The sequence below is a fragment of the Castor canadensis genome, chromosome 15, assembly GCF_047511655.1.
Source record: "Castor canadensis chromosome 15, mCasCan1.hap1v2, whole genome shotgun sequence".
Lineage (NCBI taxonomy): Eukaryota > Metazoa > Chordata > Mammalia > Rodentia > Castoridae > Castor > Castor canadensis.
In genome coordinates, this window is record NC_133400.1 from 79,330,726 (window position 1) to 79,344,666 (window position 13,941).

Consider the following 13,941-nt stretch of genomic DNA (forward strand, 5'->3'; position numbering starts at 1 on the left):
TATGTAAGGCAAAACAGATTAAGGAAATCAATTAAAATTATAATGACATATTTGTAAAGGAAGAGTTAACTATATTAAAGTGATTCACAACTTTTTCCATAATCCTACCATGATGAGTTCTAAAATAGTAGGGTTTACATTTCTAATCAGCAAAGTACTAGAAATAATATTCTGTAATGTGACTTATGAAGATATTTGGAATAAGGATCAAAACATTATGGAAATTGACCTTATTATAGATTCCGTGTATGTCCTTCATAACAGAAATTATAATTAATTGTTCAGATATAATTTACTCACATGTCCTCTCTAGACCTTTAGAAGGTTAGACATGTGCAAGACAATGCAGAGATGTTTGCACATCTGGATCGAAGTCATTACTAACTCTGGTTTTCAAAGTCCTTGTTAGTACACTCTGATCAGTGATAACCAGGTGTATTCTGATAATATCACTAAAACTGCAGTCTGGCTCAGATAGGAATGCTTAATTATAATCATAATGATTGCTTAAGTATATTGAGTGCCTACTGTGTGATCAATACTTTGCATGTAATAACTTAATTCTCACAATTGTCCTATTTGATATATAAAGAAACTGAGGCATGGGCAAGTTAAGAAACTCACTCAAGCTTACTCATCCAGGAAATGGCAGACATGGGACTTGCACACAGAACTTCTAGCTGTAGGTTCCACTTTCTAATTCTTACTGCACTCTGGTGTCTCAAATGTTGCAGTAACTTTGAGCTACTTTGGGGATGCCCCAAGTTTCTGGCACCAAGTCTCTGGCATTCTTACCATGGTGTCTGTCTCTTCGCATTTTTTCCTTTTCCTGTTCTGATGCAGCAACAGGACTCATTTTCTCTAAAAAAAATATGGTGTCCTTAAGGAATCATCATGACATTTATGGGCATTTCAGGATTTTCTGTGTAGATCTCATTTCTTAATTCTGATTCAAACCACCAGAATGAATGAATAATAAGGTCATTTGACTCCTGTATACAATTAAATGAATAAAAATGCTTAACCACATTTGCTAAGTAAAGAAAGAAACTGACCGCAGTATTAGAACACATTACCTCCATAAGTAAGAACAAACCCCCATGCTTACTCACTCTCTATTAGTTTGAATGTCATGGAGATTTATTACATTTTAGTCCTTTAGGATGACAATATTGTGCAACCTAAGAATAATGGGAGAATTGTGTGAAACAAAAGGAGTATCTGGGAGTAATAAGGACAACTGAGATTTTTCAAGGCCAAACCAAACCAGCACTACATATAAGCTTACCACCCTGTTTTAAAACTTTTTCTCATGTAATATTTACCTTGTTGCTTTTGCATATCAGAGTTTTCTACGAAATGTTCATTGTTATTTAAAAGCAGGGACAAAAGCAGTCCCTATCGCAGTTCCACCCTAAATATAAAGGGAAAGCATGCAGACAAATTGTAGTTGAAGTTTTAATCCAAAAGTGTAAAAGTGAATTAAAAGGTTTGCTTGATGCAAGAAAAAAAAAAAGCCCAGTACAACCCTAACAAAGTAGGATTATTCTGAAGAGAACCAGAACCCCATTAACCTGGTGTATTTTGAGTCAGTATATGTGCCAGGCCCTCTACCAGGTGCTAAGGACACAAAAATGAATTAAACACCTTTCATTGGTGTCTCACCTACTTCCCTATTCTCTGCTAAATAATTTTGTGTCTAAGTCTTGCATAATGGAGTGGCCCCATTGAGATCTAAGTGAACACCTTCATAATGTCCCCCTAAAGTCAGAGGGTATTGGTGAAATAACAATGACTCTACTCCAAAATCCATAGAAATGCCAAGTTTACTGTCTTGTTTGCCTTGATAAAAACGAGCGTGATACCTAGTTGCTGGGTTACCACATAAAACATAGGCCCCAAGCTGCAGCCAGGAAGAGCAGTTAGCAATTAAGTAAAGGAAATGACTAGTGGGTTTGAAACCCAAGCCACTACCCTATACTTCTTCACATGGTAAGGCATCTCTGTTACTTAGGCAACTTTTATCACTAAGGAAATAGCTATGACTCATCCTCATACAGAATGACTTATTTAAAAATCTGAGTATTCGGTAAAGTTACCATTATGCTTCTGATTTTCTTTTCTTGGGACTAAGCCTGAAAAACTACATTTTGGATGACATAGATTTACAATATATTAATATGTTAATAGTTAAATTCACAGATTATTTTCTAGCCAGAAATGTATCTCAGAATAGCATTTATCATCAATTGTATTGTACTGAGTATAATAGTGCTACTTAAAATACCAGTCACACTTTAGTTAAAATGAAATATTGAAATACTTTATAACACAGCATAAAATGCTTTCTTTTTCCCCAAAGAGACAAAAAATGGAATTAAAATCTCCCCTAAGAGTTGTCTGGAGACGATAATTAGAAAAAAATGAAGGAACCCTAAGGAAATTCATTTGCATCTTCTTTCTTCAGATTTTCTGTCTACTTGTTTGATAGTCCAATAGCATTTATTCTTGACAGTTGGTTATTTTTATGAATTAAAAGATAGAGAAGTGGTAGAAAAAGTTAGAAGAACAACAGGTCAGTAATATGTATGGAGAACTGTATGGAAGAACTGAACCATGGACTTCAAGTTTTGCTGGGTGCCTTGGTGGTGCCAGCCTTCACTGTGGTCAGAAAGACTCATCTGAATTTGTTACAATTTTGTCCTGATTCCAGAAACCATGTTATAAAATTTGAAATTTAGACAGTGTTATTTTATCTTTTTTCATTGTGCTTTCCATGTAATCCTTGTCTGTTTTTAATTTTGTGGTGGAAAAACTTGAAAAAGGCAATGAGTCATGACAAACTTTTTTTTTTCTCCAAATAGATGCCTTCACCACAAGGCCAAGGCACTGAGCACCATGATACATCAGCCTTGGCATATGAACCATTTTTTTGGAAGGAGGTTTTAAGAGAACATGTAGGGGAAGTACTAGTGCAGAGGTTTTTGAAGTGTGGCCATCAACAGCAGCATCACCTGGGAATTTGTTAGAAATTCCAACTATCAGGTCCCCATTGAAGACTCACTAAGTCAGAAACTATAGCAATCTCTGTTTTAAATAGAATTCCACGTGACTGAGAACCACTGTGGAGTGACTTGATATTGTATATGGCCATGTAGAGAGTATAGTACAGTGGTTGGAGAATGAGGGAAATTGATGAGTCTTTGTTTAGAACAAAATTATAGAAAAGAATGCTTTGATGTTTTGAATTCAACCAAGAAAAACATTTTAAAAGCTTGGAGTTTAATTTGCAGCACTAATTGCTTGCATGACTCCTTGCTGTCTCCAAGAGGGGCAATCCAGATGATGAGGTTACTATGAAATATATTGACTTCATTCTGAAATTCTAAAATAATCTCTCTAGTGAGAAAAGACATGCCTTTCTGTATTAGGACATAAATTCAATGCTGGTTTATAAAATCCTCTAAGATTCTTGTATTCCATAAACTTGGCCAATTGATTTGTCTCTTGAGACCCCACTTTCTACATCTGAAAACCATATGCATTGCTATTCTCCATGAATTATCTCATTGGAATGAGGCAAGAGGTTTAGATGTGTAAGAGAATCTGTGAAGTATTTTGATTACTGAGAAATGAAAAGCACAAGGATCAAGAATGATTATATAAATGATGAAAGAGAAGCACTTAGAATTTAATGCAAACATTAGCTGATTATTTTAATTTCTCTTTAATATCTTTTTTGGTCTTGACTTGGTCATGTATTTGCTGTTTGATTTTAAACAAATCACATTTTTGAGAGCTTTTCATTTTATTTTTCTTCATCAAAAATGTCATGGTAATGATACCTACTCCCAGGATTGTTGTGAAAATAAAAATACACTGGTATGAAAATGAAGTTTTTAGAAATCAAACATTACCATTTTTAGATATTATTCTTGTGACTGTTATTATTTTATTTCTTGGTTGAGTAAGCTTCATGATTGTTGACATAATGACATCACCAAGGAGTTTAGAATAAGTATGTACATCAGCAGATTTTTATGACAACAAAAATAGCTATGTCTCCCTCAGGAGACTGTTTGATATGGGGGAGATCTACATGTCTTATTAAAGAAAGCAAGTCTGATACTTTGTGTCCTTTGAACTGAAAGATTACATTGCATTCAGTTTTTTCAGGGAAAGATGGAGCACACTGGAGGCAGACTACCTGGGTTAAATTTCTAGCACAAAATAGCAAGACATAGGATGCAGCTCAGTGGTAAAACACTTGCTTAACACATACAAGACCCTCAGTTCAATCCTAGCACTGCAAAAAATGGTTGACATATCAAAAGAAAAGGGTAGGTTCATGGAGCTCATACTACATAAGAGTACAGTATGTTTAAAAAGGAGTATCGCAAAGCAATATAGAAGGGAAAATTTGATTTAAAATCTCATCTTAACATTATACATGAAAATCAATTTATAAAATATGAAGAACAGGTCGATGAATTTTACTTATATTTTCTAAGGACTTCTAAAAAAAAACCATGGTATTAATAGCAAAGTAAAAATACTGTTGACTTTGGAAAATGAAATGCTCTTTTGTCATAAATCATTCTAAACCTAGCTAAATAGAAAACAATCAACTGGGAAATTGTTTTTAAAATATATGTGACTGATAGCATGAAAATAACAAAAATAAAATTGTGAATTCAACAAGAAACACATATTATTACTCCAGTAGAAAAAAGGACAACTCTCACAAGTAACTGACAAAAGAAAAAAAAAATTGCAGGTAACTCATAAGTAAATAATCCTCTTTGAGATTAATTTGAAAGAAAAAACAGGGCAAATAAAAATGGCTTATAAGGTGATCTCTTTTGTTTATGAGCCTGCAGAAGGTGAGTGTTCCCCAGCACTGATGATGGGATTTGGAGCACAAGTCTTTGTGGGAATCCACTGCAGGGCTTGAGAACTTAGGTAGAGGCTGGGCCTGGTGGTGCCCAGTTGTAGTCCCAGTTCAGTGGGAGGCAGAGGCAGGAGGATCACAGTTTAGGGCCTATCTGAACAAAAGTGTGATACCCTATCTGAGAAACGAAAAGCTACAGGGTTGGGGGTGTGCTCAAGTGGTAGAGTGCTTACTTAGCAAGCATGAGGCTCTGAGCTTAATCCCCAGTATTGTCAACTAGAAAAAGAATTTAGGTAATAATTATAAGCCTTTAACACCACTTTTAGACTCTATCTTATGAAACTACCAGAACAGTTTTAATGTTAACAGTCATTACACTGTTCTTCATATAGTTCCTAAATATTCAATATTGATGAACAGGAGGATTAATTATTGCTGATTAGGCAAGAAGTATTTTCAATAAACTTAAAAGTGGTGGCATTGGGAAGAGGAGCAGGATAGAATTGAGGTGCAGAGGAAAATGAATCTTTATACATTTGTGTAATTTGTTTTACCTTTCATAATTAGCATGTATTATTGCTAAAATTCAGAAACAATAAATGTAACATTTTAAAATGGCATATCTTTTTGGAATGTTCAATGAAATGCGGAACTGATAATGATTAAATATTAGTGAAGAAGGTAATGTATGTAAAACAGAGATGCAATGAGATTCTGATTTTGGTTAAAAAAAAAAACAATGAATGCAAAGACTAGAGGGAGAAATTTCAGCCTGTCAGCCATGGTTACCTCTTGGGTTTCAATTTTCCTTTTTTATATTTCTCTATATTCTAAACTATGTGTAATGGGCATAAATATTTTATTTTAGCAAAAATGGCAAAGAATGATCAGAAGGGAGATTCTGGCAGTTGGATTGACTATCCAGTATTGTAGTCTTCTCTCATATTTGTTAAGACCCCTTCCCTTTAGGTGATACTCAAAGGTTTGTTTTCCAAGTAATAATGTCACATCCCTATAGGGAACTGTATTATAAGTTCTTGGATATTAAAGCTATAAACCCTATAAGGATATATAACTGATGCTTTGTGCTGCACTCTTTTTCTACCCTGTTGTAGGATTTAGTCATGAAATGAAAGAAGTAAAGAAAGATCCAACATGCAGATTCCTGACATTCTTTCGTAACCAGAATCATTTTTAACTCCTAATGTGAAATTCTTCCTCAAAAACAAGCTGACTCCTTTTCATTTATTATTTGATGACTTCCAGACTTTTCTTTAAAAAAAAAAATCCTGGTGCTGTCTTCTGATTTTCCTTCTTCAAAAATGTGGTTATGTTTATTTATAAATAAATAAACTGAATAAATAACTGAATAAATAAACCGAAGACTGCCAGTTTATGTGACACTGAGAAAAATTTCATGAAGTTCTCCATTTTTTTATTCTTTATAAAAAAGTGGATATTAAAGAAGTAAAGCTTACAGGGCTAACGTTTGTTAATAAGCATTTAAACATTTATAAAGTATGTGAAGTATATGGTTTAATAATGTCTTGTTTTTAAATTATCCTATTAGTAAAACATATTTTGCCATCTATAGAAATACAGTTTATTTTAGTCACTCAGTGTTTTCTGCACTAAACATAGTACAAATCCCTTTGGGGAATTTAGATATTTTAACTCAGTGGTAATTACCTTAGATGGAAAGGAAACAGTCCATTTGTAGAAAAAAGTTTAACTTTGTAAATAGGAATTGTTGGCCTCTGTGTTACAAGTATGAAGTTTGGGGGATAAGGTGTGTTTGTACTCAACTCACTTAAAAGCTGAAAAGTTTACTTTTAACAATTTAAAATAAATATAAAATTTTTCCTTATGTAGAGTAAGCAGATATGGTAATAGCAGTTCTATGGAACTGTTACTACATTTTAGTTATTTTTATCAGTATTGACTGTAATACTGTTGTATATTTAAACTAGTACCTATAGCAAGGGCAAAATAAAGATATTTTTGTATATGACTTTTTTTTAGTTTTTATTTTATCAGTTCTGATGTAATAATTTTAAAGAAGACTATGAAGAAGAATAAGAGAGCCCATGGAGTTTGTGCATTTCATTTTCTGCACATCACTGGGTCTGGTTTGTGTGTTTTGGTTACAGTTCTGAATGCTCAGATGAGTTACTAGTGCAAAGGAGCAAAGCAACAACAGCTCATGACAGCGTTGGTATCTTGGTAATATACCATTTTGGAAAACATAGTATAATTATTTCAGAAATAAATGGGTATAAATTTTATATTATGGCAAAGTTGTTCAGAAAATAAATGGAAAGAAAACAGGTTTTATTGTGTGCGACTGCATAAATTATAAATGTGTGTATACACATATACGAATAATAATTAAACACAGACAACTATCTTTATAGCAAAAATATCCATTTCATAGAAGAACTGAATTATTAGAGGCAGGATTCACATTAAACTATCTGATTCCAAAGACTGTTCCTTGCACTGTATTAAACTATCTGTGAGAGTGATTGAGCAAAAGAATCCATTATGAATCTTGGTAATTACTTTGTGGTTTTTCTATCTTCTATGAAGCAATATAAACTACTTTGGTCTTTATCATATGCAATGCCGGATTAGCTCATATTTGCTTCATAGATCTTCAAAGTTGCCCTCAATTCTCAGGTCAGCTTGTTACCATGCTCCATCTTCTTTTGTTTAGCCACCTGGCTTTGTGTAGGGGCCCAGAAGGCTTGGGCAGCAGAGCCAATTTAGTATCTTTTCTATTACACTTTGTTGTAATCAACCACAGAGAAGCCTCCAGAGGAGCCTGAGCTGGATGAACGTCCCTGTTCTCTACCCAGCTGTGGGACCAGTTAAGACACGCACACTTTCTGGATCTCCATGTCTTCATCTCCGACTGAGGTTGGATGAAATCAATGGTTTATAATCCAGGTCCCACAGAGTCATTTAGATATGGGTGGGAGTGGGTGGAGGTACAGGAGGCGATCTGGTATGGTTCTAAGCCCACTACTGTCCAAGCCACACCCGACCTGTGCACCCAAGTACCTGTTCTACTTCAGCATCTATCTCTCTTGTGATTCTAAGTGAGATTTTTTTGTTTGAATAATAGGTTCTAGCTCTAAAAATGGTTTGAAAACACTGAATCAAACAGTACTTTAGGTTCCCTCTAGCTCTAAGTTTCTGTGAGCTCATGAAAGCAGCTTTCAGGAGAGAATCTCACTATCTTTAACTAAAACATAGTCATTAAAACTTGCTGCAAAATTTTTCAATTAGAAATTTCAGAAGCAACATCAAAACAAAATCAATGTCAAATCTATAAATGAGGATTTTGAAATGGCAAGTAATGAGGCAAAACTTTATGGTTTTTATGTCTTTCAGCAGAAACTATAAATTTCATCTGGATTCTAACTTTTTAAAACTTTTTTTCTTTTCCTTCTTTTGAGGTAAGTATGAGATAACATTATTCACAGTTGCAAGTCTCCAGAATGTACTTTTCAACAGAACATACTACCCCTTAAGGACACCAGGAAATTCATTTTCCATCTGTTCTTTTTCTCTTGAAAGTTTGTCATTTCACTGATAGAACACGTTTTCTGCCTCCTGTTTCTTTTCTGATGTGACAGTCTATCAGTAAAGTAATGGGATACGAGGGAAAGAGGAAGAACACTTTGTGTAAGATTTGCTTTTCTTCAAATTCTTCTTACTCCATATTTTTGGGGCACTTATTTTAAAAGTGTCTAATATTCAACAGTTCAGATCTTAATACTGTTCCTTTATTACCTATAAAAGTTGTAACTTGGAGACTATCATTCGAGAACAGCTCTTCCCAACAGAACTTTCTGTGATGATGGAAATCATCTGTATCTCTGCTGACCACTAGTGTTGCCACCAGCCACATGTAGCCATTGAACACTTGACATTTGCCCAGTGGAACTTGAGAACTAAATTTTTATGTTAATTAAATTTATTTAAACTTAAATTAACAAATGTGGTTTGTGGCTACCCTATGGTACAATATGGGTCCAGAGAATAAATTTTATGATTGAAAATCAGTGAGAGTAGTAAAATAGTTGTATGTGTAGGAAATAGCAGACACTAATTTTTTTACTATTGACAATCTTATGATGTGAAACAGAATTTTTATTTTAAAACTTTTCACTAAAATTTCTTCAGTGAATGGCACATGAAACAGTCAATACATGACTGTATGTTATTGAGATTTCTTCTCACCTCCATCCCTGGTCTCTTCAACCTCAGTTAAGGGGCATTTCTTACTGTATATGTGCTGCTGTCATTTGGCATTCTGTGCTTCTATGCTTAGCACCTGTTCAGCCATGTCTGTGGTGTCCAGACTTCTAGCCTTTACTTTATCCTGGTCCATGCCCAAGCTACTCCTGGACACCTGGAGGTGGTGGACCATTGTATAGTCTGTTGACATGAACCTGTTTGGATCCAGTGTTCAGCTGTGGTTCCTAAAATGATCATTACCAAGCTGCATTGTGATTGATGTGACAGATCTGAATCATGACATATGACATGGTACTGAATTGATAGGACTGAGAATACATCAGTTGGAAGCTTTCATTACAGTAGCTCTCCTTTATCCTCAAGGGAAAGGTTCCAAAACTCCCAGTAGATGCCTAAAACCAATAGAACTGAACCCTATACATACTTTGGTTTTTTAAAACCTATATATGCATAACTATAGTAAGGTTTGCTTTATAAAGTAGACAGTAAGATATCAACAACAATAGCTAATAATAAAATAGAACAATTATAACATTGTATTTACTGTGACAAACTTGCCAATATCATTACTTTTGTGCTTTGGGCAGCTATTAAATGAAGTAAGGGTTACTGAATACAACCAGCACAGCACCTCGACAGTCGATCTGGTAATTGAGATGGCACTGTAGTGTGTACAGTGTGTGTAATATGCCAGACAAGGACTGATTTACATCTAAGACAGGATGGATGAGACTGTGCCAGATTTCATGATGTTACTCAGAATGGTGCATAATTTAAAACTTATTGTTTTGGGAATTTTTTTCATTTAATATTTTTTAGACCTTTGTTGACTGCAGGTAACTGAAATCACAGAAAGTGAAACTTCAGATAAGGGAGGACTGCTAACTATAGATAATACTTAATAAGAACACATTCTTTTTTTTATTTTGCTAAGCACTAAGTGGGCTAGTTAGCTTTTTGTCATTGTGACAAAATACCTGAGACAAACAAACTAAAGGAGGAATGATATAGTTTGGCTCACAGTTTCAGAGGTTTCAGTTCAAGGCCAGCGATCTCCATTGCTTTGGGCCTGAGGTGACGTAGAACATTATGGTGGGAGAAGCATGTGAATGGGAAGGAGAGAGAGACAGAGGAGATAAGGAGAGAGAGAGAGAGGGAGAGAGAGACAGAGAGACAGAGAGACAAAGAGAGAGAAGAAAGGGACAACATACAACTTTCAAAGTCAGGACCCCAATGACCTATTACTAGCCCACATCTTCTAAAAGTCCATTCATGTATGAACTCATACATGAATTCATCATTACAATGGAGTAACCTGTTGATGGAAAGTTAGCATCCTCATGATCCAGTCACCTCTCAACAATGTCACCACCTGGGAACCAAGCCTTCGACACAATAGTCTTTGGGGTCATTTCATATCCAAACCAGAACACCAGGCTAAGTGCTTCTAATCCACATTTAATATTCATGGCACCCCATGTCCTATTACTTATATGTTTAAAGGTGCACTTACGGTCAGAGAAGTGAAATGACTTTCCCCAACTCACACGGGTAGGAAATGCAGGCCTGTGATTCCTACCTATATTCTGGTTCTTGAGCTTGTTTTCTTAAGCAAAACACAATTCATTACATAAGAATTTTTAGTTAGTGCAGATGGCAAATCTAAAAGGAACTGCATTTTGGGTGTCTATAAAGAAGGGTTTTCTAATGGTCTTCATCACTAAACAGCTTCACTCTGTGAAGTACTGGGTACCCTTCATTGGCAGTTCACAGCTTAGGCATAACAGAAGTGGCCCAGAAACAGGGTAAAAAGTATTTTCAAATATCTGGGAGTTGAGACTTAGGGTAGTTGAGACTTGGGGTAGTTGAGACTTGGGGACCTTTCCACTTCAAATTTCTTCTGAATATAATTTTCCCTCCTGAGGACATTTGTTGTCAATTTATTCCATATGCTGACTTTTTCACTCTCTGTAAAGACCATTCTTTTTCTTTATAAAGCCAGAATGTAAGTTTTGCTCATTATTGAAATTAGAATAGCAAGGTATTCTCTCCTTGTAGGTGAGCCTGTGTAGGACTCCAAATTACATTTCACTGGGAAATAAAGACTGGACTGCATCATGGAAACTGAAAGATGATTGCCAAAAGTATTTTAAGCATTTGGCAGACTTTGTTTAATTTTGTTAGATATTAATGACAGGCAGGAGAGGAAGAAGGAAATGACATTGGATTCCATGTTTTACAATGACCTCCTCAATAATTGAGAATGTATTATTTTAATATACCCTTTTGTACTATAATGTGCCTGTAATTATTTCTGACATGCTTTATATATTTGTCTTCATTTTCTAGGTTTCAACTGACAGTTTGGTCTTTTTTCTTTTTCTTTTTTTTTAAGTGCATTTTCTGTTTTAAGAGAAAATGCTCTGAATATACTAAATTCCAGGATCTGGTATTTGCTTGTATTTTCAAAAAAATGTCTTGATTTTTTTCTAATTAGAATATAAGCACTGTTGTACATGTCATTAAGGATAACTTCATGGAACACTATGGAATTAGAGAACTGCCTTTTTTCCTCCTATGGGCATTCAAGATTCAGTTTAGAAATAAATTATATATATATATGTATATACATTATATAATGTATATATTATAATGTATTATATTCTTTTTTCCTTTGCTCATCTTGCCTTCCTTCTCATCTATTCCCTATGAACCATCTTCATTTTCTCCCAAATCACACAATTTGTACTGGTGGCTGGAAGAGAGTGCCTACATTACTGGTGGTGGGAGGTGGGGTGGAGGTAACATTTATAGATGCTTCCATAGAGCTAGCTGTAAATGATGGTTATGGAGAGTTTCCATTTCTGAAATGACTACAACCTATGATATGCTTTAGAGAGGAACTGTTACATAAAGAGAGGATGTTGCTCCTATGAGGTAAAAGTTGGTCTAAAAGGAATGGAAAGGATTTGGTTTTAGTAACAGGGCGGTGTGCAGGGGACCTGTATTTGAGCAAATGAGGGAGATTTGAGGAATTGAAACAAGCCACGGTTTCTAGCCTAGGAGTCTAGAGGTTAGGCTCCACTTGAAGTATAGGGAAGGGTAGGAGATTTCTAGACAAGATAAAGAACATAAGCAAGGAACATAACCAAAGAAGTGGAGAAGTTAATGTATGTTTGGAGAATGCTGACAAGTTTAGTTTGCAACAGAGTTTAAGAAAGGGAGAAGCCAAAGACAAGGAAAAATAAGTTTGAGGCTATGGTTTGAAGATCCTAAAGTATCAGAGTGAAAAAATTGCAATCAGCGTGGGGTTTATTCCTCTTCCTCTCAGGAGACTGATATTTTTCATTAATTCTATCACATGTGTATGTAACTGTCTTGCCCCTACAAGATAAGATTCTCAGTTATATTTATTTTGACTTACAGCACTAGTGCTGAAGTGATTCTAGATTCATTTATTAAGTCTGCATAGAAATCACTGAGACTATATAGCTATGTACTGAATATTTACTGATACTAATATCGTGTAATATTAGAAAAATTTGTTTCTTAAATTGTGTATTTCTTAGTATGTACATGGCTTCCATGAGTAGAGTTAGCTTAAGAGTGATTTGTTGAAAAGCAGATAAAAAGTTTTCTTTCTAGATGTTTCAACTTAAATAGATAATTGACATGGGACCAAATCTGAGTCCACTTTTTCAAACACTAAGTCGCCTTGGAATCATGGAACTGCAAAGCCCTCAGCAATATCTTGCCTTCTTCCTTCCTCTTTATTTACAGATGGGGAAACCCAGCTTATCTTAGTCACACAACTAGCTACTGACCATGCCAAGGCCAGACCCCAGTCCTCTGCTATCTTTTACCATACAACCCTGTTGTTTCTGACATAAGTGACCAATAAAAGCAGAACATTTAAAAGCTGATGTGCATTTGCTATTTAGGAAGTTAATCTCCTAGACCACATCAAAATAGATCAGTCAATTCTATAATTCGGGTACAGTAATTATACTTGATAGCATTACATTAGCAAGCATGCAAAGTTTCTGACAAATCATTTTTAATACAAGAGGTACCCCCAAATTCCTTTAACAAGGATTAACTGGTAGCAGTATTGAGAACAAATAGAAGAACACTCTCGACAAGGAGAATACTTCCTTTCAACCACATGGTTATCTTATTTTCATAATCAGGCCTCTTAATAATCTGGAAAATCCAGACCCCAATTCTTAGAGGACCATAAGGAGTTCTAATATTAACAACATATCCTCCAAGTGGGTATTTTCCAGGCATGATATTTAATTAACCCTATTAACAATCTCAACAAGCATCCTGTGTTACCATGACATACCCAGGGCCCTGCTCTCAGTACTCGTGATTTTGGGACCTTCTCTAGGAAAAGGATGGTGGGATTATCCCCATCACCCCTGCACAGGCACACCACCGAGCATGTGGAATGTGCTCAAGATCAGTCCAAGGGATGCTTGAGCACACTTCCAAGAGACTGAAAAGCAGCTCGTCTAAAAATGTCTTTTTCTGGATTATAATTAGTAATTCACTTTGAATGGAAAGCAGTTTTCACCCCTCTACTGAGCTCCCTGTTTCTTTCCCACCGAAGGCCACCAAAAAAAACCGCCAAAGTGGTTGCTATTCACTTGGAAAGCCTTATTGTTTTCTGTCCTTTGTTCCCCTGCTGACCCCTGGCAGCCCCAAGCCCCGCGGCGCCCTGTTAAATTCAGAGCCCGAGACACAGGGAGGGGGAACTGAAATGCGGCGGAACCAGAGAC